The sequence below is a fragment of the Choloepus didactylus genome, chromosome 3 (genome assembly GCF_015220235.1).
Source record: "Choloepus didactylus isolate mChoDid1 chromosome 3, mChoDid1.pri, whole genome shotgun sequence".
Lineage (NCBI taxonomy): Eukaryota > Metazoa > Chordata > Mammalia > Pilosa > Megalonychidae > Choloepus > Choloepus didactylus.
This window is the reverse complement of record NC_051309.1, coordinates 43,705,105-43,731,510: the sequence shown is the minus strand read 5'-3', so window position 1 is coordinate 43,731,510 and position 26,406 is coordinate 43,705,105. Positions and strand designations below refer to the sequence as shown.

The 26,406-nt window shown below is 40.2% G+C and overlaps 1 protein-coding gene across 6 annotated transcripts in view; it reads left to right on the top strand.

The window, feature by feature from the left end:
* The first annotated feature begins 7,112 nt into the window (after window positions 1-7,112).
* The window catches only part of RBM47 (RNA binding motif protein 47), a 175,872-nt gene continuing 156,578 nt past the window's right edge, over window positions 7,113-26,406 (top strand). For 2 of the 6 annotated variants that reach the window (XM_037829642.1, XM_037829640.1), the window contains exons 1-2: window positions 7,113-7,217; window positions 7,381-7,532. The gene's annotated coding sequence lies outside the window, so the exon portion shown is untranslated. Of the gene's footprint in view, window positions 7,218-7,380; window positions 7,533-7,743; window positions 7,761-8,118; window positions 8,669-26,406 lie in introns of those variants that run through there. The other 4 variants (XM_037829646.1, XM_037829641.1, XM_037829644.1 and 1 more) reach the window with 3 other exon arrangements.

The window sequence follows — 26,406 nt, the reverse complement described above, 5'->3', positions numbered from 1 at the left end:
CAAGCCCCACCACCTTGCTACTAAGACATCAGAACTGTGACTATGTGTGGGACGTTCTCCTGCCTGCCAGGTGCAGTAGGTGAACCACTCACCAGATCTGACTGCGTGGGTGTCTGTCCCACAGCCGTCTCAGTTTCAACAGTTCAAAGCTGAGCTCATGTGCTATTGCAATGACCTCCTAACTAGTCTCCCTGCTGCTGCTCTGACCCCTGCAGTGCACGTTACCACAACAGCCAGGGCGATCCTGGGAGAACTAGAGCCAGTTTCGGACACTCTGCTCAGTGGCTCCCCAGCCCATCAGAGAAAAAGCCGAAGTCCTTACAATGGCCCCTGTTAACTTCCTACCCAATAGCCAGTCACTCTCTCCCATCCCTCCCCTCCAGCCACACTGACCGACCTTCCTGCTGTTCTCAAATTTGCCTGGAGTGTACTTTCCCTGTCCCCCTTCTTCAGGCCCTCTCAGTGTCAACGTCTCAGGAAGGTCTTGCCTGGTCACCTTTGAAATACTGCAACCTGCCCCAGCATTCTCTTTCCTCCTCTCTGCTTTATTTTCCTTCGTAGTACTTATCAAATAATATATTTTACATTTATTTTGTTTTCATTTTTTGTCTGTCTCCTCCCAACAGAATGTAAGCTCCATGAGGTTTTTACAAGTTTTGTTCACTGCTGTTTTCTCAGGGTCTAGAATAGTGCTTGGCACACAGTAGATGTTCAATAAATAATAACAGGATGAAGAGTCTCCTCTACTCCAAATCTTCTTCTTGGTGTCCTATATCACCCCCAGCATCTGATCAGTCATTAAGCCCCGTGACTCTTTAAAATTTTTTTAATTTTAATTTTTAATTTTTTAAACAATATTTTAATTGTGGTAACATACATGTAACACAAATTTTTCCATTTTATCCATTTTAAAGTGTACTCTTCGGTGGTACTAAGTATTTTCACAATGTGCTACCATCACCACCATCCATTATCAAAGCTCTTTCATGACCCTAAACAGAAACTCTGTACCTATTGACAATACCTCCCCATTACCCCTTCCTACAGCCCTTGGTAACCTCTACTACTTTCTGACTCTGTAATTCCCATATACTAGATATTCCTTGGTAAGCTCTACTAATTTCTGACTCTATAATTCCCATATTCTAGATATTCCATGTAAGTGGAACTATACAATTTCGGTCCTTTTGTGTCTAGCTTATTTCCCTCAATATAATGTTTTAAAGGTTTGTCCATATTCAGAACATCATTCCTTTTTATAGCTGAATAATATTCCATTGCACAACCATAACACATTTTGTTTATCCATTCACCTGTTGATGGACACGGGTTGTTTCCTCCTTTTATGAATAATGCCGTTGTGAACATTGGTATAGATAGATAGCCTCACGACTCTTATCTCCTAAATGTATCTTGAGTCCCTTCTTTACCACTACCCTGGACTCTAACAGATATGCCAGTCTGATCTCACTACATCCTATTTAAAACTCTTCTGAGTTCTCTGGCATGACTGATAATGCTTCTTGTGAAATGACCCCTGTCTACCTCTCAATTTCTTCTCACACCTCTGTTGTCTAACCTTCCAGCCATAGAGGACTCCTTGCCTTCACATCCCTGGATCCACCATCTCTCTTGCTTCTTAGTAGTTTTCACTCACTTGAAATGCATCTCCTTTTCTTTACTTGGCTAATTCTTAGGCAACCTTCCAGCCTCTCAGCAATGTCATCTCCCCCACTATGACTCCTTCAGGCTAAGTTAGATATCTCTTTATGTGTTCCCACACATCCCTGGCTTCCACTTTAAGGCCATTGGCTGGTTGCTTATCTGTCTTTGTCAGAAAATGAGTTCCTTAAGGATGGGGAATATATCTCACTTATTTTTCTATCTTCAGCATGATGCACAGAACCTGACACATAGTGGGTGCTTAATAAATATCTGTTGAATAAAGGAATGGGTGGACCGTTGGTTGAATAACTGTAACAGCAAATACTTACATGGGACTTACAATGTTCTGGTGCTATTCTCAGCACCCCACTGAGAGTAACACATGGAATCCTCATAACACTCAATGAGGTGGGTACCGATGAGGAGACAAAAGACCCTGGACTGTGACATTGTTCACTCACAGTCACAGTTAGCAAGTGGCAGAGACAGGATTCAGACTCAGGCACCCGACTGTGGACTCTGTCCATAAACTACTATGCAAACACTAGCAATGGATGGATGGATGGAGGATTCAAGGGTATTCCAAACATAGAAATGATAGAAGCAAAAGTGAGAATATTCATATTCTTTTCATGTGACTTTTATGGACAGTAAATTAACTCTGTCCTGTAAAATGCCCACCTCCTATAGTATATGCCAAATTAAAACCTTAACCATGTGTTTGAAAACACTTTTTTCCATTCTCAAATGTGACCCTTAACCTCTGATCCTAGACCAGTTTTGACCCTAATTCCCTTGGCACACAGCTCTAAACATTGAGATCATAGTGTTTAAATCATAAACATTCACGTATTCATTCAACAAACACTTCCTGAATGTCTCTTACATGCCAGGCTCTGTTCTTGACACTGGCAGTCCTGTGACTAGAATAACCATACAGTGATATAATCATAGACATATATGGACTCTTTTGAGCGGCCAGAGAATACAGTGGTTAGGATTGCAGGTTCTGGAGCCAGACAACCTGGGTTAAACTCCAGTTTCCAGTGGAGGGACCTTGGCAACATCCCTGACCGAGTGCATTAGTCTCTTCATCTATAAAATGGGGCTAACAACAGCAGCCACCTCATAGGGTTGTTGTAAGGATTAAGTAGTTAATAAACATAAAGTTCTTATCACCATGTCTGGCAATTGCTCCAGTAAGTGCTGAAAACTGTTAGCGATTTTATGCTGGCAATCTTTTTCTGATAAAATTATTGCTGAATGATTGTGCTTCTTATGTGAGGCCGTTTTCCATTATAAAATAAAAAGAAATCTGAAAATCTTCTCTGGTGGGGAATAAGCCTTAAAGGGATACAAAGGAATTAGCAGCATTTGTTGCCATAACAAAACCATTTCTGGGTCTGCAGTGGGCTTTAAGGCCTATAATTTATGTCAGCATTCCCTCCATCTCAGCAGGCACTTGGGGCCGGAGGAAAGCCTTCAGTCTGAGTAGGCAGGCTTTGGCAGAGCTATTTGTGCAGGAAGAACGGAGGTCAAGGGACTTCTTGTATTTGAAGGCCTTTCTCAAAATGAAGGATTTGGCTTCTGAGATTAATGTTCTAAGTGAACCCCTGCTATACTTAATTCCCTTTTCTGTGAACTCAGTACATTTTTAAAATTCAACTAGGGGCCCTCCTATGGAAACGGCAAAGCCAGAGTCCCTTCTATCACAGTTCTGAATGGCCCTCATCCTTTGACCTATGACCTATGGGATAACATGTCTTAAATTTGCACACATTTGCTCTAGTGGGGATTTAATATGAAATTGAAAAATAAGAGCTTTTTAAAAGGCTTCTATGGGGGGCTGGTGTCAACTAAAGAAAGGGGAGACTGTGGAAACTGTGGGGATGAGAGGTCTCTATGGATTGAGTTGCATGTTCTGGATTAAAATATGGTTTATTTCTTGGATAATTTGTGTTGGGAAACATAGCAGCAGCCTGGGTTCAGGTTGGCGATTTTATTTGATCTGGCAATAATTTTTCTCTTTCAAGTAAAATTAGGGGGCATGAGAGAAACAGAAATGAAAAGCAGTGAGAAGGTATTACCATTATTCACACTGTAATAATGTATACTAACGTAGTAATTGAGAAAAGGTCAGTTCTGATAAGAAATTAAATAACAGAACCCCCAAAGAGTCAAACACTATGACCTCACCATTGTCATAAGGTATTATTACACAGAGAAATAATAACCAATAGCTAGTGGTTATACAGCAATTACTATGTGTCAGGAAATCATATTAATCATATATTTAGGCCTCACAGGTACGTCTCTGTACATGACCTCTGCTCTTTAAGAAAAATAACTAACATTGATTGAAAATTCCATGTGCTGAGCATCATTTTGGGTACCTTTATGCTTATCATCTAATAAATCTTCATACTGACCCTACAGTCATCAACAAGGAACTGCAGTTTAGGGGTTAGGTAACTTGCCCATGATTACACGGTTGCCAGGATGCCAACTTCATCTCGCTGACTTTGAGCCCGAGCTCTTTATCTTCCTGTCACACATTCTGCTTGTCTCATCGACTTGGAAGCTTACTCCCAAGGGTCAGTGCACCTCCCTTTTCTCAGGGCACAGATCTTTGATGTAGTTCTTTATGAGTTTCCATGTCTCCAAACTGAGAACTGTCCCCAAACTTTGGCCAGAATCTCCTGGCTCTCTCCCCACAACTATAAGCTAAAATAACCTTTTGGAACACCTTGATTCTGCTCCCCAGTTGGGTATAGTAGCAAATGGTCCCAGCGGTATAGCAGTGAAAAGCAATTAAAAAAACAAACAAACCTGGTTCTGCTACTTACTCACTAGCAGCTTGGAGCATCTGCTGGGAACCTCAGTTTCCTAATCTGAGCCATAGGGTGATACAATGATTTGTGCCTTATCTGCACTTACCTGACATAGGTGTGATGATCAAAGGTGATAGATAATCTGTTATTGGAAATACTACATACATGAGTGATTATTATTACACAACGGTTCTTTACAAAGGTCTGAGGTTTGCTCCTATTTACTTGATGAGGCTGTCTTGGAATAATGCTAATTGATCCAAGAATTTAATATGGGAAAGACAGTTCTTTGTGAGCCTTGGAGTAGATTTTTTCCAGGTTCAAAATGAAATGCTATTTCTTGAGTACCTTTTATGTGCCAGGAATCCTGCTGAGATTTTGCCTCTTATTTAACCCTTACAGAAATCCAGAGAGGTAGGTACTATTATTTTATAAATGGAGAAACTGATGCTCAGAAAGGTTAACTAATTCGCCTAGCATCACATAGCTAAGAGGTAGAACTGAGATTTGAACTCGAATCTATGGAATGCCAACCTCCATGCTTCACTCCACCACACTGCTTTTATAAGCAGAAGGCAAAGAAGAAAGCAGAAAGTGAAAGCCTGAAGTCTGAAAAGTAAGACAGCCCAGGACTATGGAGGTTGCCTGAGAATTAATATAATAATAATAACAATAACATCAAAAACAACAACAGGCATCAAGGCAAGTGAGAAAGAAGCAATAATAAAAGCTCACATTTCTTTTTGCCATTGCCTGCCACTTTTAAAATCTGTTTTATGCCTGGGGAGGACAACGGGAAATAGGTAAGAACAAGAATTACATCCATTTAATAGGTGCCAGTGGGCAGAACCTGGGAAGAGGGAGCAGAGGTGCCAGGCAAGGTTTGAGAGAAAGTTAAAGACTCAAAACTGCAGTGAAGACTTGTTTCCTGGGGCCTGTGCTTCCCGGAGGCGGCGGAATGGGCTTCCCTGACTGCAGACCCAGTTCAGCGGGAGTCACAGGCCTCCACACTTACAGATTCATTTGCTTATTCCTCATCATCATTCCCCAGCCTTCAGCCCAGTGGTGTGCATGGAAAAAACCTGTTTTGAAGTGGGTAAATCTGTGAGCCTCTTGAATCCTTTAGCTCAAAGGGTCCCTGACACAGAGGTACTTGAGGCCACGATCCCAGACACTTCTGGAAAAGAAAAGGAAAATACAGATTAATGTGGAGCTCGGGATTTCAAGTTGTCTTGAGGTTGTAGAGTTGTTTTTCATGGCTGGGAGTGTCAACCTGAGACCCTTAGACATGCCATGAGAGCCTAGGAGTATCCTTACTGCCTGCTGTTCATAGCTCACTTTGGCTTTTATTGACAAGGAACGGATCTAAAACTCAGAAAATGTTTAATTGATCTGGGTTAAATCTCGCCCCATAGGAGAGACAAAAGATGAAAGAAGTTTGATTTTAAGGGATCACAGAACTAAAATATTTCAGAATTTTTTGCTGTACAAATTAGTACATAGTTACTGGTTTTTAAAAAAAATCATTTTTTCCTAAAGGTGGCAAATGCAGCTGTTAGATTTTATGAGCGTGGGAACTAGATCTGGGCTCAGCACTCACTCAACTGAGAAACCTAGGACAAATTATTTAATCTCCCTGACCTCAGAATTTTCATCCACAAAATGGGGGTAAAACAACTCACAAAATGGATTTATAAGGGTCAGATAAGACAAAGTAGGGGAAAATGCTTTGTCAAGTAGAAAGGGCTTTATTAATGTAAGGGATCATGAGTTCTTTCCTAAAAGATGAAGTTAAATGAGGAGAAAGGGTGGAGGCATGGCTCATACTTTAGCCTTCAATAATCATAAAAAAAATATTTATGAGAAGTTTAAAAATTATTTCTCTGGATATTTCACGTTTTTCAAATGGCACTGGCCATTATTTGTCCTACATTGGCTTCTAACTGAATAGGATAAATAACTCTCTCCCAGGGTCAGACAGTAGGTCAAGTGCCTAAATCCAAATGAGAATTAAGCATACACGGATGATTGATTGCTGGGTCTTGAGCTTTCTTTCTATTAGTGAACAATCCTCCACGGAATGTACAGGCCAGTTTATCTCCGTGTATCTTGTCAATCATGTGACTTTTAAGTGAGATGAAAATCAGTTGGACATCTCTTTCATTACAGGGGGCTTCATTTCCTATTGTAGTCATGACTGTCCACAACGAATGTAAATTGTTTGCAAAATCTCATCCTTAGAATTTTCCAGAAACCAAGGCCGGACAGTTGAGATGACTTGCTCATGGCAGCTCTGGTTCTAGAACCCCTGTTCTTCCAACTCTGGCCATACCTTCTCCTTTTCAGAAAAGAAAAAAAAAAGGCATACTCCAATATAAATACAGCAATTATACTACCAGTACTAATAACAGCAGCTAACCTTTTATGCCAGGCACTATTCCAAGCTCTTTGTATGTATCGACTCATTTAACCCCCAAACCCATCTTCGGCCCATTCCTTCACTAAAATAGCCCGATGAAAATCAGTATTTTTTTTTTTTCTCTCAGTTGAATGACATTGCAACCCGAAATCACAACTCTGTTTTAGGTTCCTGGTGGTGCCTGCTTCCTCTTCTAGTTTGTTTAGTCACAGAATTCGATTCCTGTTGGCCGATTACGCGCCTACAAACAGGCTTAGCGCTCTATTGAAATGCGTGAGGCTGTTTAACTCCTGTATAAACAGGTAACGCGGAGGGGGTGGGGCACGGATTGCGAGCGTCTGGGTTTCTTTGGGATGGGGCTGGGGTGGGGGTTCGAGCCAACTCCCCAGAGATCAGGTAAGGTTAAGGGAGGACGTGGCTGCTGTTTTTAAATGCAGTGTTTTTTGTTCCCTTTCTTGAAACCAGCTGTAACTTTAGGGCAGAGCGCACTGAAACGAGCCACTTCTGAAGGAGCAGCGCCCAAGCCCCAGGCCCCGCTTGGAAGGCCCTGGTAAAGGTCAGGGCTTCGGCCGCGTGACTTTTTTTCCTGCGCACGTCCGAGCCTTGCTCTGCCTCAGGTAGGACAATCTGGCAGGTCCCCGCCCGGATCAGGCGGGCCGCGAGGCTCACGGGGATCGTACCTAGTTATAAACGGCTTTACTAAAGGGAAACTGGAGTGGGTGGGGTGGTACTCATCGGCTTGAGTTTCAACACAGCAGGTTCCTTATTCCTCAGACACGGTTCTGGTTTAGTTTTTCTGAACAACCGAAAGGGGGCCGGACGTCTACTCGGACAGATGTCCTCAGGTGGGTCAGCTGCCACTTCTGAGGCCATTTCTGGACGTCCGCAATGGATGTGACTTTTTGAGCAGGTAGAGAAGTCTGTCCGGTCAAGTCTCCAAATCTGTCCTATCAGGGCAGATTTTCTTTTTCTTTTTTTTTTTTTTTAACCTTCAGCAAAGGTATCTGCACTCCTAAAACAGCAGGAATGTTGCACTGGCCTTTAGCCAGCGGAGGCTCAGGGAGCAGGATAAGATTTCAGTGCGGATTTACGGGAAGTTGCTGGTGTTGGGAGTAAAAATCTGGTTTGGTGAGTTTAAGGGAAGGGAGTACACGAGAGACAACCTTGCTACTGTGAGGCGAAGGCCTCGGCAGGGGGAGGGCAGCGGGAGGAGGGAGGGCGAGCGGGAGAGAGCAGGGACGAGCTCCGAGGCGAGACCCCGAGCGCTCCCCGCGCGCAGCGCCGGACCCAGCCCGGCTGGCTCCCTGGGCAGCGCGTCCCTCCCGGGTGTGGACCCGGCGCCGGCTCTGCAAGTGGAACCGCCGCGCTTTCAAGTTCTCGCTCCAATCAAGAATTTAGCCCCAGAGAGCTGCCTTCTGATTATCGCTCCTGCTTTACACTTTGGAATGTGCAGCTTGGGACAGGGAGAAGCCAGGGCTCGGGGAGTCCTCGTTGAGAGTTTCGCTGCAGGTTTCCAAGGTTAAGAAATTTTGACAAACTGGAATTCCCAGAAGCCAGGGAGCTAAGCCTAAAACGATCTGTTGCTTTAAGCGGCGGCGCGGTGGGGAGTAGCTGGACACTCCTTATTTTGGTTTTACATTAAAAAGAGGGAGGCTGAGAAGATGTTGTAGGTTACTTCCTAGCTGTGTAAATTGCTGCCTGGCTGTGAATGGTGTTAATTTCTGAAGTGGGCGACTCCAAATACATAACAAAGGTAGGTGGTTTTCTGTAATTCTTCCAACTACTGTCCCCTAATCTTATTTGGGGTCCCAATTTTGAAAAATGCTTTCTTAAAACTATTTTTTCCTTCTCTGGTTAGCTCTTTCTCCCTCATTCTACCACTCTCTTTCCCACTCTGGTTATATTTAGTGGGAATTAGATGGTTTATAAAAAAGGTTTTAAAAGCTCCAGCTTCTGGGAAAGCAGAAAATCCTACGCAGTCAGCCCCATCATGTTTCCTGTGGTGATAGATCCTTTTCCATAAAAGAAACTGATCTTTCACCCTTGAAAACACATGATTGGGCCTTCCGGAGGCACAGGTGACTTTTTAGACTCAGATTTTAAAAGTGAGACTGGGGACACATTCATGACAGGCATCTCCTATAAATGTTCACCAAAGTAGGCAGGTCTTTCTGTAGTAGTAGTTCACCTCTGAAGGTAACACGGCATGGAGGTTTAGTTGTTTAAAATTAAAATTCAATCTGCAGAAAAGTGTAGGGTTGACAGATTGACAGCTGATAAATCACCAGTCGCTGGATATTTAAGAGATCAGTTAAAATAAATGGAGGTGGAATTTTTGAAATAAATGATTCATTTTTTTAATCAGGTAACAAAGTTCAGCTACTCTTTTGGTTACTGTTCCAAGACATTTGGGAATGTGGCTTCTTGCTTGAGGCTTATCAACATTTTAGAAAGATACTGTCCTCAAGGTACTTACTTATTAAGCCACTACTGATTTGAGCTAAATCAAGCAGTTTTTTTCCTAGTGATATTTAAATAATTCACTCTGTTTTCTTTAGCAGGAATGTACATTACAAATGTATTCTTTAAAAGTTTTAATACTGGAGTCACATAAATTTTTTTTTGGAGAGAAGCAAAGCATTTTATGCTAGGTTGATGCCACAAACAGTGGTTGCCACACTTTTCAGCACAATTGCAAGTGGGATGGCAACTACACCAAGAGCTTTTGAGAATTGCAGGTGCCAGCTCTAAAAGGTAAAAGGAGATGAAAGGTTGTCAGCAGTATAAAGCACACCCTCCAGACAAACCGAGGTACCCAACCAAGAAAATAAGATAGCACTTTGTAGGAGTTTGTTTTGCTGTTAATTTAAACTATCATCTTAGTCAGATTGGCGATCTGAAATCTGGGAGACAAACAACACCAACCCAGTCTGAAAGAGAAACACAAGGAGGAAAAGGGGAGATAGTCTGGGTTTTTGTTTTCTCTCTTGTCGACTTTACCCTTTTCCCTCTTCTGGTATACATACCATTGGCCCCTTTGACTTAATTACTGCATCCTAAGAGAAGGAGAAATCAGAAATTTCATTAGAGCCTGGTGTCATTAATATGTCAAATGAAGAAATAAGCTGACAAAAAAAAAGCTGCTACCCTAGCTTTGCCATGCTTCTTTACCTGTCTAGTCTACACTTAAGATTCATCAGATTCAAGACTCTTTCTGAATGTATTCTGAACATGCATCGAATTTTTAAGATTTATAATCTTTCTCTTGGCTATGGCATTTTTAGAAGTTTGTAAAGTTGAGAATTCAGCATCATTTTGCTCTAATCTTTTAGTTTTGTTTTTTTTCCTGCCTATATTTCCCATATTCTATAGTTTTAATAGTCAACATATTTATGGTTGGTTCTCCACTGTGCTGTTTCAGACTAAATTTTAAAGAATTCTGCCCAAAGCATTTGGTAATACTGAAAAGATGAAATAAAGATAGAAAGTGAGAAAGCTATGTGCTTTGGGACACGTGTCCTATATACTTGCTGTAACTAGTGTTTAAGACTACTCACATTTTTTTCTCACGTGATATGAACATTCAGATTAGGTTATTCTCTGATTTACTAGTGATTGAACTTGTTCTGGACAATGATTTTTTTTAAAAAAGGTTGGAAGTTTAAAGTAGTTGAAATTATTTTCTTACAAAATGAATTTGCTTTCCAAATTTTACTTTTGAGCTGAAGATTAAAAGTAGATCATGTCCTAAATGATTGGACTTTGACTGCTACAGGAAAGTATTTGCCTATTTCAGACTAGTTTCTAACTCTCTTTGAAGTCCCTTCCCTGATTTTTCAGCCAAGATGAGGGGAGTGAGTGCAGGGGATACCAGAGGTGGGGATTAGGGGAGAGAGAGTTCCTAAAAATTTTCAACTGAAGTGAAACTGATTAGGTTATACCATAGGATACCTAATCCTATAAAAAAACTTACTGTGAAAACAGGGCTTAAGTTTGGGATTCATAAGACTGAGGGATACACTTTGCATGAATCTATAGAGTCTGTGTGCCAAACATTTCAACGTTACCATTAAGACATAAATGGAGCTTGAAGGGCTTGTCAGAATGATTCCAAGATCAAGATTATATTTTGGAAAGTTTCAACCACTGGCCTGTTTAAGAGATGTATTTTTCCTGTTGGGAACAGCCTCTGTGCCTTATGATGATGTTTATTTTCTGGTTTAATATTGTAAGAGGTGTGTGTTAGTCAAAACAATCACCTGTTCAAAGTAGTTCCTTCAAAGAACAACTGAAAAACGATTTTCGATAATGGTAATTCAAGAATGACTTGAGTTATAAGAGAGGAGGCCGTTGGAACCTTCTGATAACGAATGTCATAGAAATAAGTAATTGTTAAATTGTTACCTCAGGTTGCTGGCAACAGCTCAGGTTGGAGAGATTCAGGGGGAAATGGCATCCTGCCACTTTTTCGTGTGTGGTCGTCAATCTTCCTATCGGTAAAACACCCCTGAGATGATCTGAGCTTGATTTCTAATTGTTTCTGCTTCCCTCATAGTTGTTTCCCTTTCTCTCCCTGCAGTATCTGTACCAAGGGAAGGGGAAATATATTCTCCCCTTGAAGGCAATGCACACCTGTTTTTGCCCCGAAAAAGGTATGGGGGAGGAATTTTCCAGTGCAAGTAGAAAGGGAGAGAGTGCCTGAAGGAATAAATGGCCAAGAAACACGGGAGGGTTCTGAATGTGTTGGTGTGGAATTTGCTAGAAAGTTCACACGGAGATCTTAAATGTCCCCAAACTATTGCAGGTGACCTGGCAACTGTGGGAATTTGAGGCTCACTCCCCCTATTGTGTAATTCAAATGTTCCCTTTGCACTGCAGCAGATGGTTAATTTGAATGGGTGCAAGATATTACTTCTTAGTGGAACTAAAAGTAAATCTGATTACAAAAGGCACCATCCCTTCAACCAAACTCCCACTCTCTGCCTTTCCTCTACTTTCTTCATTGGTTTGAGAGCACCTGGGAAAAAAATCCCAGCTCAATTTATGTCAGTTACATATATTAATATGAGCATTCTTTTCATTGTGGGGAATCCTCAAATCATCATCATAGAAACTTAATTTATTCAAAAATGACTTTTGGGTATGTTTAGGTATTGTATGTGGTGCATATGGTTATGAAATACAAAACATAATTGATACTATAATAGAAATGATTATAATAGTAATAGAAATGACAATAGAAATGATTAAAATAGAAATGATAGCTCTTTTGGTATATCCTTTGAAGGTTTTAAGAGTGGGAAAATTTTAGGAATCAAAAAGTCTCTCTACCTTTGCGAAGACCATTCGAGAGAACTACCAGGAGACAACAAAATGCTAGTGTAACCCTGAAAACCCTGTGTGATTTGGGGTAAATATCAAATCTTTGGTCTCAGCAAATTCCTGGTTCTGCAAAATGTAACCTTTATTTGTAGGTAACAGTCAATCACTTTAATCAAGAAAACAATGTCCGAACTCCTCAAATCACAATATTTGCCTTTAGGGATAGTATGTGTTTGTGGTCTCTTATTTCTGTGTGAAGAATGTGCATTTTTCTTAAGAACACGGTGATCTAGTGCTCAGACTGCAGGTGGTTGCTCAGAGGGTTTGCTGATTTTGCTTTACTTGGGCTGATAGTCAATTTTGCGCATATTCTCCAAGTATCCACCAACTACTGTGGAAGACAACCTGATCCCAGATGCTATGGATAATCCACACATGGGTGACCAAGAGTTAATTACAGGTGCCTATAGGTGGGGGTGGGGGTGGGCATAGAATGAATGCAGGGCATTGTGCAACTGAGGCGGAAAGACTGCCTGTACCTGACCAAGGAAATGCCAACCCATAAAAATTATGAAATTATATTATTATAACCAGAAGCATGTACCTTTCAGAGCTCTGAGACCTGGGTCCATGACTTTGTAAAGCATTTCAAATGCCAAAAGCCAAATAAAAGTACTTAATAAAACGAAGAGGATTTTTTCAGATGTTTGATTCCCATTCTTAAAATGCATATTTGGGCCTTTAGAGCATGGGTAAAATATTCATGTTTCTGAAAGTTGGGATCCACATCGGTGATGATAATGGCACTGTGAGTTTTAAGAAGATGGCTGGAATAATCTTTCTTTTTGTTTATTGTCATTTATTTTTTAAAATAATAACATGGTTCTCGGTACACCAAGCCCTTGCCAAGATTAGGCCCATCTTCTCAGTAGCCTTCTCAAGACAAAGTTGCCTTTGTATAGCTACAACTGGGAGGATTTGGTGACACAGAAAACTCAATTGGGCACTGCAGATTCTATGGCCTGATATTTTTGTTGTTATTGGTTTTTTTAATACTTTATCAGCTAGAGTCTGTGATAGATTTCTCCATGTGGAAGACCTTACTATTTAAAACTCTCCCAGGGAAGAGGAGTGTGGTGGTTGCATTTTATCTTGGAGTTAGATTATAAAAGGAAAAGGCATCATGCTGATGCAGAGGAGAGCTCAGCTCTGTGGTCTAGTTTGTTTTCATTGGCAATCAGCAAAATTTGGTCACACATGAAGAGAAAGAAAATGGGTTTCAGTAGAGTAAAAATGACTATTTGGGAGAAAGGGTTGACTATTTGCACTAAATCCAAACTCCGTAGAAGTCTATGCTAAGAGCATAGACTGCCTTGGTTCAAATCCTGGTTCTGCCGCCTACAAACTGTGTGACTTTAGACAGGTTACCTAACCTCTCCATGACTTAGTTTCCCCAACTGTAAAATGCCTACCTCACAAGGTTATAAAGATTAAATAAATTAATCTATGTAAGCTATATGATTACATTTAGAACAGTGCCTGGCAAAGAGTTAGCTCCATACATGCATCATGCTTGGATGCTTTTCTCTGAATTCTTATCCCAGTACCCGTTCATGTAGGAGTTTTATATTTTGCTACCTCTTTTGCTGGTAGGAATCCAGGCTTCTCTTCCTAACATTGCTATGGCTTTGACCAAATGGTCATTGCCATTCTAAGGCAGACACTATTTTGCTAAGTTTCTTTTGGTTTTTAGCAGTGTATGGGGAAAATGTTACCTAGAATCATCCCAAATGCATTTTTTTCTCAAACTATAAAGTGTTGATGAGAAGGAAAAGGAGTGAGGCTATTGTATCTGTCAAGTGAAAAACCACCGACTGTCCTAGAACACAAATGCAAAGAATTTTTCTGTCTATAAGAATTTAGATCAAACTTAAATAATTCCCATTATGACTTTTATTGGTTAGTATTAATCATCAGCTATATAATGTGGGACTTTCTCAGAACTGTCACATGTATGCTTCTCATGGTATTCCATTATTTCTTCTTAGTTTTGGGCATATAGTCTTTTCCCTACCAAAGGGAAACTGAGTTCCTTGGAGGAAGGATTTGGATCTGGGTAATATTTGCATCCCTCATTGTTCCCAGTTTATAGTGAGTGCTCAATAAATAAAATAATAGTTTCTTTGCTCAAATACCACCTAAAATAACAGCATTTTTGCATTCCATGGAAATGTATTATACATCATGTTTAATTAGATTGTTTCCCCCATTTGTTCCGCAAGTATTTCATCAAAAATGTTTCGGGTAGAGGAAATTTGGTGGAAATGTAGAAAATTTCGGCGGGAGTGAGACGGAACAGAAACCCTATCCAATTGCATGAAAGTTTATCCCCTCTTTAATATTAATACTTTAAAAGGCTAAGACTTGTTCAGAGATAATTATTGGAAGGAAAAAGAAAGCATTTTCTTAAAATTAGAAGGAAATTATTAGATAACTATTAGAAGGGAAAATTTTCATTTTCCTCAAATTAGGGAGAGGGAACAAACTCAAGGGTGGAGGGGCAATATCAGGTGAATGTACGGGTCTGGGAAGCTCAGCGGTGTGGTTCTTCCTGGTGGACTGGTGGTGTAATCTTAGGCAAGGAAATGAGACCAGGAAGAAGGACAGGTGACTTGAAGTGTTGAAAGAATCGCCTGTAGTGAAATCCTATTTGTAGAGCAAGGGCAGTCAAGTAACGAGCCAGCTCTTCCCACTGCGTGCAAACAATACTTTGGCTCAGGGACCTCCTTTTACTCTTTGCCCTGCATTGTGGATTCCAGGATCTGCCTCCAGGTAAATGTAGATTTGCCAATGAGTAAACAGAAACTGCCAGCTCAGACGGTACAAACAAGCCCAGGAATCGGTGCCTTTAATCTGCACTTGCTCCATATCCATAGACTGTCATTCACTAGCCAGGAGAGCAAGACTGGGAAGACAGGGATCTTGGTTTAGTCTCCCACTCCCTTCCCTGAGTGGAACCGAGGAGTCACTTACCCAGTGGGACCTGTAGGAGACAGAGGGGAGTAAACACCCATGTTCTCACACATCCCAGAAATGCATTAAGGGTCTCTTCCTTTCCCCATGGGCTAGACATCAAACTAGTTAATAAACTGCTGAAGCTGCTTATCTGCTCTCTCTGCTTCCACCTTTGCCCCTACCCACCACCCCACACACTCTGTTCTTGACCCGGTAGCTAGAGTCACTCTTTTAAAACAGAAGTCGGATGGTGTCAGTCCTCTGCTGAAACCTTTCCAGCAACTCGCTCTCTCGCCCAGGTTAAACTACGAGGCACATTACCTCTTTAACCCCACCTCCCTTACTCATTCTGCTTCAACCACACTCGCTTCCTTACACTCCCTGATCAGTGCTAGGCACGGTTGTGTCCCCAGGCCAGAGCACGGGCTGTTTCCTCTCCCAGAACCATCTTCCCCAGATATCCGCATGGCTCACTCCTTCACTTCCTTCAAGTCTTTGCTCTGCTCCTGTTGTTTAAAACAATTCCTCCTTCCTGCACTCTGAATTTCCCTGCTGGTCTCTAGTTTTATATTGGAGTGGCCAACTTTTAGCCTACTATATAATTGTATGATTTATGGTCTGTCTCTCCCTCACTGGAATGTCTGGTGTTTTTTTTTGTTTTTTTTTGTTTTTTTAATTTATTGTAGTAGCATATATAATATAAAATTTCCCATTTTAATCATTTGTAAGTAAGTGTACTATTCATCAGTATTAGTTACATTCCCAATGTCGTGGAACCAACACCAGCAACCATTACCAAAACTTTTGCATGATCCCATGCACTGATTAAGCAACAACTCCCAATCCCTCCTCCCCCAACACTTGGTAACCTCTAATCTAGTTTCCGTCTCAATGGATTTCCTTATTGTAGACATTTCGTGTAAATGGAATCATACAATATATGTCCTTTTGAGTCTTATTTCATTCAACATAACTTGAACCTTTTCAAAGTTCATTTATGTTGTAGCATGTATCTAGAATCTTTTTAATTTATTGATGCATTGCAAGCACCTTAGATCAGTGTCTGCCACAGAGTAGATGCTCAATAAATGTTTGTTGAAGGAATGAATGAAACACACAGGCTTTTACACAGCACAAGTATGACCAAAAATGTAGTATAACTTGTGTGTTTTACTTGAAATACAACCACGAACACATTTCTCTGAATGTCATTGAGCATGAGTTTGCCTATTAAGCCTCCATGTTTTCTGTGGTTTCATTTTCTTCTCTGCCACTGCGGGCTCTTGGTGGAGGCCGGATGACTAAGTAACGTGCAAGGCAGGCTGTGTGTGGGGATGTTGCAATCCTTTCAGCAGTTCCTTGTTTCCAAATCACAGCCTGGTCTTTGGCAATATTTTTGTGATTTCAGTTTAAATCTTGCTGCCCTCTGTTTGGAACCAGTCTTGTGAATTGCATGCCCTACAGATGATTACATTTGAATAACTCATGTTAATATATCATTTATCACTTTTTTCTATTGCAATTTAATTATAATTAATAACTGTTCTGAAAAAATCATCAAGGCAGGTCTTTTTAACGTTGCCTTTTGACCTTTGACATTTTGCCAAGTGCCAACTGCTGCTACAGGAGTCCGTCTAGATTTTTCTCAGTTAGTTATGTTTGCCTTGACCTGACATGACACCAGGAGCGCTGGGGTCATTGGTTGCGTCTTTAATATTTCCCCAGAATCGTACAAAATCTTGATCACTTTTACTGAGTGGCAAAAAAAACAACTCTCTATCTGTTGTGCCTGTTTACCAGTCCTGGCTGCATGTTCTCCTTTTGAACAGTTATCTTGGTTTGTCGAAATTGCTTTCCTTGGTCCTTGGAGGTCCAGCTCCCTCTGTGTGTTCACCTCCCTTTTTAGATCCACAATTTGGTACTGGAAGGGGCTTCCCCAAGTGGCTGGTAAAACCCTGTGGCCACTAGGCTTTGGGATCTTAGAGCTATTCTAGAAGTGAGTACAGACTCTAGGAAGGTTTATTTGCAGTCAAGAAAAAGCTACAGTATATAAATTCTGCTGAGGGTAGGCAAAGATCCTGGATTTAGTTATTTCTGGCTATTGCTGATCATGGATTGTGGCTGATTTAGAATTATTTGATGTTTTTTGACTTCTAAGTTGACTTGGAAGCCATCATTATCAATAGTAACTGCATAATTTGCTGACTGTATTGAGTAGTTTAAAAAAAAAAACACTAAAACTAAAGATACCTAATAAATAAATAGCTAATATTTAGAGTTCTTTGTGCACTGTTATTTACCATGTGTGCTGAGAAGGACATTAAAAGTGAATAGCATATAAATATTAGATCTGTCTTTGATGATAAACTAAGTAGAGTGAGCTGATAGTGATTATTTATGAGGTAGAAAAATTTGCCAAAATATAGAACCAATAAATAGGCACACTTGGGGAAAAAAAAGATGAATATGAATTAAACTGATAGGTGCAGCTATTATTTATCGAGCAGCTGCTATGTTCCAGACACTGGGTGCTGGGTAGGCAGTGATGAGCAAAAGAGTTGTTTGCCCTCATGGGGCTTTCTTTGGGGATGGAGGTGGGATTAAGTGTTCCGAAGGAACCGATAGGTAGTAGACAATTGTAGGTGGGACTCTGTTAGCTGGAGTGCTGAGAGAAGGTTCTTTTGGGAAGGTGGTGCTGAAGGCATCTGATGGGTGGCAAGATGTGCATCTTTGCTAGAAGGACTAGCATTTTTGATGCTCCTAAAAGTGAAAAGAGCTTGGCATGTTTGAGGAACTTAAAGAAGGGTGGCGTGAGTAAGGAGCAGAGGCTGAGCAAGATAGAACTGGGGGGTTATGGTGACCCAGATCAGAGAAAGCCTTCAAGACCATGGAAAAGGATTTGTACAATATTATTCCAAGCCCAGTGGGAATTTACTTGTTGAAAGATAACTGGCTACTGAGTGAAGACTGGATTGGAGGGAGGTTGTGGCAGCAAACAGAGCAAGAAAATTAGGGTTCCTTTTGAGGGTGGCAGTGGAGAATCTGGACAGCTGGGTGTGATTTCTTCTGTGCACCCACCTGCCTTTTTTACAGTCTTAGTTCTGCCCTGGCAAGGGTGTCACCAATGGGTGGCAGAAATAGCAGGATCGGTGATGGCCTGGATATGAGTGAGGGAGGAGCAAGGATTCTGGCTTGAGCCATGCGTGTGATGGAGGGGACCAAGGGAGAAGAGGTTTGAAGGGGGCAGAGGGAACCAAGAGTTCAGTTTTGGACATGGTTAGTGAGTTGCCTTTTACACATCCCGGAGGAGATGTTGAAAGTTTCCCTTAGTATCTGGCAGGTGCAAAGAGATAGCTCCACTGTCCAGCATTCTTCCAGGCAACTATTTTGTATTTCAGGATTTCTCACTATGTCCAGATTTTCTAATGTAGATATAGTGTCATATTTATATCACAAAGGACAAATAATATTCCAACACTGATTGAGCATCTGCTGTGTATGCGAAACTGTATGGGGGTGGATTAGGGGGTTGGCTTGGTTTCCTAGGCTGCCATAACCACAAACTGGCTGCCTTAAGATAATCAAAATTTATTGTCTCAGGGTTATGGAGGTTAGAAGTCTCAAATGAAGGTGTTGGTAGGGCTATGCTTTCTCTGAAGTCTGTAGGGAAGAATCTGTTCTGTGCCCTCTCCTGGCTTGCGGTGGTGACGAGCAGTGGTTGGCATTCCATAAATTGTGGCATAGCTCAGTCTCTGCTTCCATTGTTATGTGGCCACTTTCTCTCTGTGTGTCCTGTCTCCTTATAAGACACCAGTCATGTTGGATTAAAGGCCCATCCTACCTCAGTGTGACCCCATTTTGACTTGCTTAATTCATCTATAAGGACCCTATTTCCAAAGGTCACTTTCTGAGGACTGGGGACTTCAACATATCTTTGGGACACTATTCAACCCATAACAGGGATCACTCATTAAACACACACACACACAACTTAATTATAGTTTCAGTCATCAAAAATCTTCTAATACAAATTAGTCCTGTGTGTGTATGTGTATGTGTATAACACAAAACTATTAAGTGTAAATTGCATGAACAAAGATTCATCCAGAATTACAGAATTACAGAATATATATAATAATATATATATAATATATGTAATATATATATGTAATAGGAATAAACACATTGTATTTCCTTGTGAGTTACAACCACTTAGAGGTATGCAAATTCATGCTGTAAATATCAACACATAAAAATGGGTCCATTTGGAACATGCAAATGTATTTCTTATCTCTTCCTTATCTAACTTAAAGGTTTGCTGTGTTTCTGAATATTATGTGGGTGGAAACTGGAAGCCAATATAGACTCCCTTTAAACCATGCTTTGAGATGCTGATTTGTATCTCTAGCAAACCCTATTCTTGAACTTCTAAGGCAAGCATTGGGGATACAATGGCAAACAAGGCACAGGCCTTTTGGAGCTTTCAGTAATGTAAGCTTTATCTGTTCATTTTTATCTGTTAACTGCTACCCTCTCCTTCTCACCATGGTTATACTAAAAAAAAAAAAAAAAAAACAGTTTTCAAATTTTAAGGAATAGAATGCCGTATTTTGGCCTGAGGCAATGGAAACTTTCAGTTCAAAAAAAGTGATTTTTTAAAAATCAAAGTTGTAAACCATTAGGGGTGGGTGGAGGTAGAAGATGTTAATAATGGATAATGTTTTGCAATCATGGTCTAGGAACTGTCAAGGACTGTAGCTTTTTATTCTGCGGTATGTCAACACCCATGGAGCCCATGAGGTGAAATCAAATTTATGATTGCTTAATTGGGTCACATGGTGTGGTTTTTGGTTTTTCATAAGATGGGTCAGTTTCCAAAAGGATTTATAGCCTTCACATATATTTAATTAATTTATATTCATTAAATATATTAATTTAATTAAAATCCTTCATGTATTTAAATTTCTTTTTAAATAACAATGATACTTCAGCAAGGAGCTGCTGAAATGTATACCTGCAAAAATCACACAGAGAAAGGAGGAGGCTTATGTTTGAGTAAATATTGAATAGTTATTCAAAGCTAAACCCTTGAAGTTAAAAGTTAAAACAGAGAAAGTAATAATGGCTAAAATTTATTGAGTACCTTCTGTATGCCAGGCCTGACCTTATTTTAATCAACAAAACCACCCCTAAGAAGTAGGTCCTGTTTATCATCCTCATTTGACAGATGTGAAAACGAGGTTCTGATGGGTAAGATTCCTTGCCCAAGGTAAATGGTGAAGTCAGAATTTAAACTCTTTTGTAAGCCTTTCCAAATGAGATTAAATTTGGAGAAAAATCCTTGGCCCAGAACCCAGTGTCCTCATCAAGATTCTTCCACTGGCTTCTATCACTTTAGACAAGCAATCTACAATATTGCACTTCGTCTTTCTGGCTTTCAATTTCCTTGCCTTCAAAATAGGATAGAAGGGAGTGGAGGTTTTGGAATAGAGACTTTGACTGATGTTTCAAACAGCTTTAAATTTTCGTAATTCTGTCTTTCTACTTTCCTGATTCATATCTGTAAAACAGACTGCTGTTCATAGGATGTCTGAAGGGAAGACAAGGGTGGGGTGGATGGGTGGCAGTCACCCCACAGGAAGGACACTGCTAGTTTAAACTAATGGATTGTTCTGAATCTTACAGAGTTCTTGCAGTCTTGATTCTGTTATCTGTGTCCCTTCTGAGACATTGAATGTTGCTGGCATGTAAGGTGGTTCTAGACCCATGTTTTTCAACTGGGGAAAATTTTAGTCCCCCTAGGGGACATTTGATAATGTTTGGAGACATTTTTGGTTGTCACAACTAGGGGAGGGTATGCTATGGGCATTAGTGGGTAGAGGTCTGAGATGCTATTAGGCATCCAACAATACATGGGACAGCTCCCCACAACAAAGAATTATTAGGCTCAAAATGTTAATAAAGCCAAGGTTGAGAAAGTTCATTGTAGACGAATCTTTGCTCTCCACGGTCACTACTGTCGTAAACAACTTGAGCAAATAGTGTTCCTTTAGTTTTCAACACAGATCTCTGTCCTGAAGATTTAGGGTCAGGGAAGGAATGGTGGGGTTGTGGGGGTGGTGGAGAAAGTGGCAAGGTCAGAGATACATGAAGTGAGAAAATTGAATTGAACTCTGTTGTTAGGACATAAGTGATCACCAGCAACCTGATAGAAAGTCCTCAGTGAATAGTTAATTTTTCTCTTTGCAGTGGATTCACTACTTTATAGCAGCTTTTGCTATGTCAGTCTGGGGTTGCGTGCCTCCCACGTTGTGAGAATTTTTCCTTTGCCTAAGGGGTCATTGATGCCACCAAAACACTCTCAGAGTTTTGTTCTACCTATTGTTTTTTTCTTATCTTTTCTTTTCTTTTTTCTTTTCTTTCTTTCTTTCTTTTTTTTTTTTTTGCAGGGCATCTTGATATTTATAAATTTCTGACAGATCTGGGCTGTAAGAGGGTTTGTCAGAATTTTTTTAGATCTGAAGATGCCTTAAGTTTAAAGCTTTAGGTTAGGTAGAATGAAGCACCATGCTTTATCAAATCTGTGTTTTGAATTTATTTAGAATGAAACATCTGTGCATTTTAAACTCCATAAAGAGAGATCTATATTAAATGAATACGTGCTGCTCTATAGAAACACTGTCAACAACTTTGGGAAGACAGCAAAATTAAAAAATGTCTAGAAGTGAACTCTATGTGCTAGGCTGCCATTTTCCCTGAAGAAACATTTCGGTCAATTTTTTATATCCTGTAGATTTGGAGAAGAAAGGTAAAAGCATTTAAGTTTGCGGTTTTTCTTGGCTGAGGGAAGCTGAGTTTACCTAGCTTCCATAAGAAATGAATTGTAGCAAAAGAAAACAAAACAAAAATCTAAGAGATAGGTGAATGAAGGCTCCTCTGTGAACACTGATGTGGATTTTAGGTTTGACTTCCTTGTAGAGGAAACAAAATGCAGCTGAATGAGTGCTCTGTTTTCCCTATGTACAAAATATCCTCAGATTTGATAAATGGGAAAGTGATGTGTACCGAGACCCTGGGAAATTCACTGATGACCTTTTGTGTGATGCCAGTTCGTTTAAGGTCACAAAAGCTCTAAAAATGCTTTATTGGATCAGATCAAAGTCCTGTCCATCCTAGTTCCTGCTTCTAGCAGGGTTCAGGGGATATATTCTAGCCAAAGTGATTCATGGAATTTCTAGAGACACTCCTTGAATGTCAGATACAAATCCTAGATACCATTATCTCTTCACACCCACGCATTATGGATCTCTGATCAGCGAATTTATTCATATCCCCTTGTACGAATCTATCTCCATTTCCCTCCCTTCTACCTTCAGGAACAACTGGTTCCACAATTTACTATCTCTGTTAAAGAAGTGCTTACTTTCCTGTAAAACTAACTTTCAGGCTGCTAGTTGTGGATCTCTGGAGTTTGTGAGCTAATTTAACTTTGCCCTGACTCTTTGACCCTTCATGCTTTTAACATTTGAATTCCATTCCATGTCAGTCTAAATCCCTTCTGTCTTGAAGAGGCCTAAGTCTTGTATAGAAGGCCAATAATCAACTGCTTATTTTAGTTGCACCTCTCATGATATCTTATAATTCTTTGATATTGTTGATGAGTGGTGGTGGACAAATTCTCCCAATTAATCTAAAAGCAGATGCCTCTATGGTTTTACTTAAGTCATGAATAACGCTTTCAAGTTTGCTTCCAAAACTGTTCTGGAGATGCTGTGTTTTTTGTTGACTTTTTGGTAGTAATAGCTCCAACTGTTTATTCATTGGGTAACTAAATTCTATATCAAGCATTGGAAATGTAAACGTAGATAAGAAATAATCCCGGTTATTAAGGGTCTCACAGACTAGGTGATTATAAACATAAGCAAAAGAAAAAATTCTTTTTGTCCTTACAGTAATAGAGATATTCATTCATTCATCCATTGATTCACTGAAAAATCTTATATTTTGTGCCCATACTTACTTAATAGTAATAAGAAAAGATCTCTGTTCTAAAGGAGCTTGTGGTCTAGTCTAGACAGACTTGATACCTTAAAAATCAATGCCAAGAAATGTTCTAGAAGCTATGATAGGAATTGGTAGCATCATTTTAACCTGAGGAGGTATGGTGGAGAAGGAGAATGGTGGCTAGGAAAATTTTTATAAAGAAAAGACTATATATTTAGCATCGACATAGCATGTGTTAGATGTCTGGACCTGTTCTAAGCACTTTACAAACGTTAACTCATTTCATCCTTATAATAACACTGTGAGGTTCCTGCAAATTATTGTCCTGGTTTACAGATGACAAAAGTTGAGGCACAGAAAGGTTAAGTAACTTGCCCAGGGTTACATGGCCAGAGCTAGGATTCCAGTCCAGTCAATTTGGCTCCAGAGTTAGAGATGATTCTTGAGTCTGGAAAGGCACAGATATGAAAAACAAGTAGTTGCCATTTGGAGGGAATCCCTGGAGCCCAGAGACATATGAGACTGAAGAGGCAAGAAGAGCTCAGATCACAAGGACTTTATCTCATGGGCAAAGCCTGTACTTTCTAGAAAGCAAAGACAATGGAAGCAAAAAACAGAAAATCAATTAGGTTCCTGCTCTTAAAGAACCACATTAGATTTTTTTGTAATATGCTCGTATTTTTTCGTAGTTGTCCTCAAACTGTAGCTGCAGTTTTGCATACTACTGTTCCTCACTTTGTATCACTTAATCCTCTCAACATCCGCATGGTATTTAAATCCCCATTTTACAGAGGTGGAAATTGAGGCTCAGTTGGGAAACTTGCTTAGTTGAGGTGGAACCAAAATTTTAACCCAAGTGTCCTAAAGGTGTTCTCTTTCTGTTTCACATCTGCTTTCCCAGCAAAGGTGGATATAAAAGGAGGATGTATGGAAATGTAACCAAACATTGCAGATAGCTCACATGTTTCATGTCATCTTGCTTTTCCAAATAAGCAATGACAGCAGGATTAGAGGACTGACTCTAAGGAATGTACATATAAGACATTCAAAGAAATGGTGCCATGTTTGTGGCATTTCTTCTACTTATATTTGCTTCATAACATGCGCTCACCCAGATTGTGGCTTCCGTGCCAGGGTCTTAGAACTTTACCGGCTTTACCAACAACAGCTTTGTCAGAACAGCAATTATGAGTCAAGATTGTTATTGCTCTGACAATCTCTAAATTCAGGATTTGTATGTTTGCCCAGCACAAACAAGTTTAGTTGACAGGAGAGAAAAAGAAATCCAAGTCTAAGCTTGTTTCAGTCTCAATGGCAAAAGAAAGGGCTTTTTATATGCTGCTCATACATGGTCTTAATACTCAGTAGGGGTTAGGCCTCACGCAAGGGCATCAGGTCTTTTGCTACTGGCTTGGTTATTTAGAGCCTGCACATTTGAGGAAATAAATTACTGTTGAAGCCTGCTGTTCCCTCAAATGGCAATGCTCTGCTTATAATAGCAACAAGCATTTATTGGAGCAACGCTTGGTGCTGGGTGTGGAGTGAGTTGCTGCATGGTGCAATGTAGGAACCCAGGTTCAGAGCACAACGGAAACTTTCAGCAAATGGCCATCTTATTACTTACACGGCACGAAGGGTCCAAAAGAGCAGGGAAAGAGATCCCATTGGGTGGTCAAAACTGTTTGAGTCGGGGTTGGTAGATGGCAGATTTTTTTTTTTTTTGTATATTCACAGAATTGTGCAGCCATCACCCCTAACTAATTCCAGAATAATTTTATCAACCTGAAAAGAAATTCCAGGTGATGAAAAGTTTTGGTGATAGATGGTAGTGATGCTAACACAATCTTGTGAATGTAGTTAATACCACTGAACTGTATACTTGCAAGTGGGGTTTCAATTATGTTACCACAATTAAAAAAAAAAAAGAAATCCCAAACCCATTTGCAGTTAGATACTCTTCTTTCTCCCCCACCCTAGCCCATGGCAACCAATAATCTACCTTTTGTTTCTATGGATTTGCCTATTCTGGACATGTCATATAAACAGGATATATAATATGTGGCTTCTTTCCCTTAGCATTATGTTTTCAGGTTCTTTCTTGTTGTAGCATGTATCGGTACTTCATTCCTTTGTCTGGCTGAATAATATTCCACTGATGGTATATACCACGTTTTATTTATCCATTCATCAATTAGTGGACATTTGGATTCAACTGCATTTTGAATAAATAGAAGGATTTGTGCAAGACATAGAAGGTGGTGGTGGGGAAGCCATCATTTTAATGAACAAACACGTACATAGCACAGTACTTACCAAGCACCAGGTATATTTCATACCCTTTACAAATATTAGCTTTTTGAGTCCTCATTACTGCCTAATGAGCTGGGTATTATTTGAGGCACCAACAGGTAAAGTAATTTGCCCAAGTTACCAGCTAGTAAGTGGAGAGCTGGGGTCCGTATCCAGGTGGTCTGACTCCAGAGTCCATTTCTTAACCACCAAGCTCTGCTCAGAGGCAGGAGTCAGTCTGTGGAACAAGCTGGGTGGGGTTAAAGAGCAAGGGGGAGGTAGGAGACAGTGAGAGAAAAGGCTAGCAATGGTACATCTTCCCCATTCTTAGCAGTTATCCTTGTAAAAGGCGAATCTGACCATACCCTTCTCTTATTTAAAAAAGTGCTGCTAACTCCTGGTTTTTCCTACAGTGATTTCCCAATACCAATCATTGCCCTATATAGACCTATATATCACCTCTATCTATTGTTTAATTAGTTAATAGTTTTCTTTAAATCAACTCACTTTTGTTTTGCGTAAATACATTCATTTAAAATGGAACTATATAACACTAACTTAAATGGAAAACTGGTATTTTTCTAATGTGTATTTAAATAAACCAAGCCATTAAAATAAAATGCCTTTACTCCTTTACCACCTAAAAGTAGCTTGCACACCATCAGTTTGTGTTATGCATATTAAGAAACCAGATCTTACAGAGTAAAGTTTAAACACCAGGTACTAAGCCCTTCCAAACCCTGCTTCAGTGTATACTCCATATCTGGCCCCTATACACTGGTACCCCATGTTGCAGTCACATCAAACTTGTCACCCTCCTCCCTAGACTTATCATGCTTTTCATCACAACATGCTGTTCCT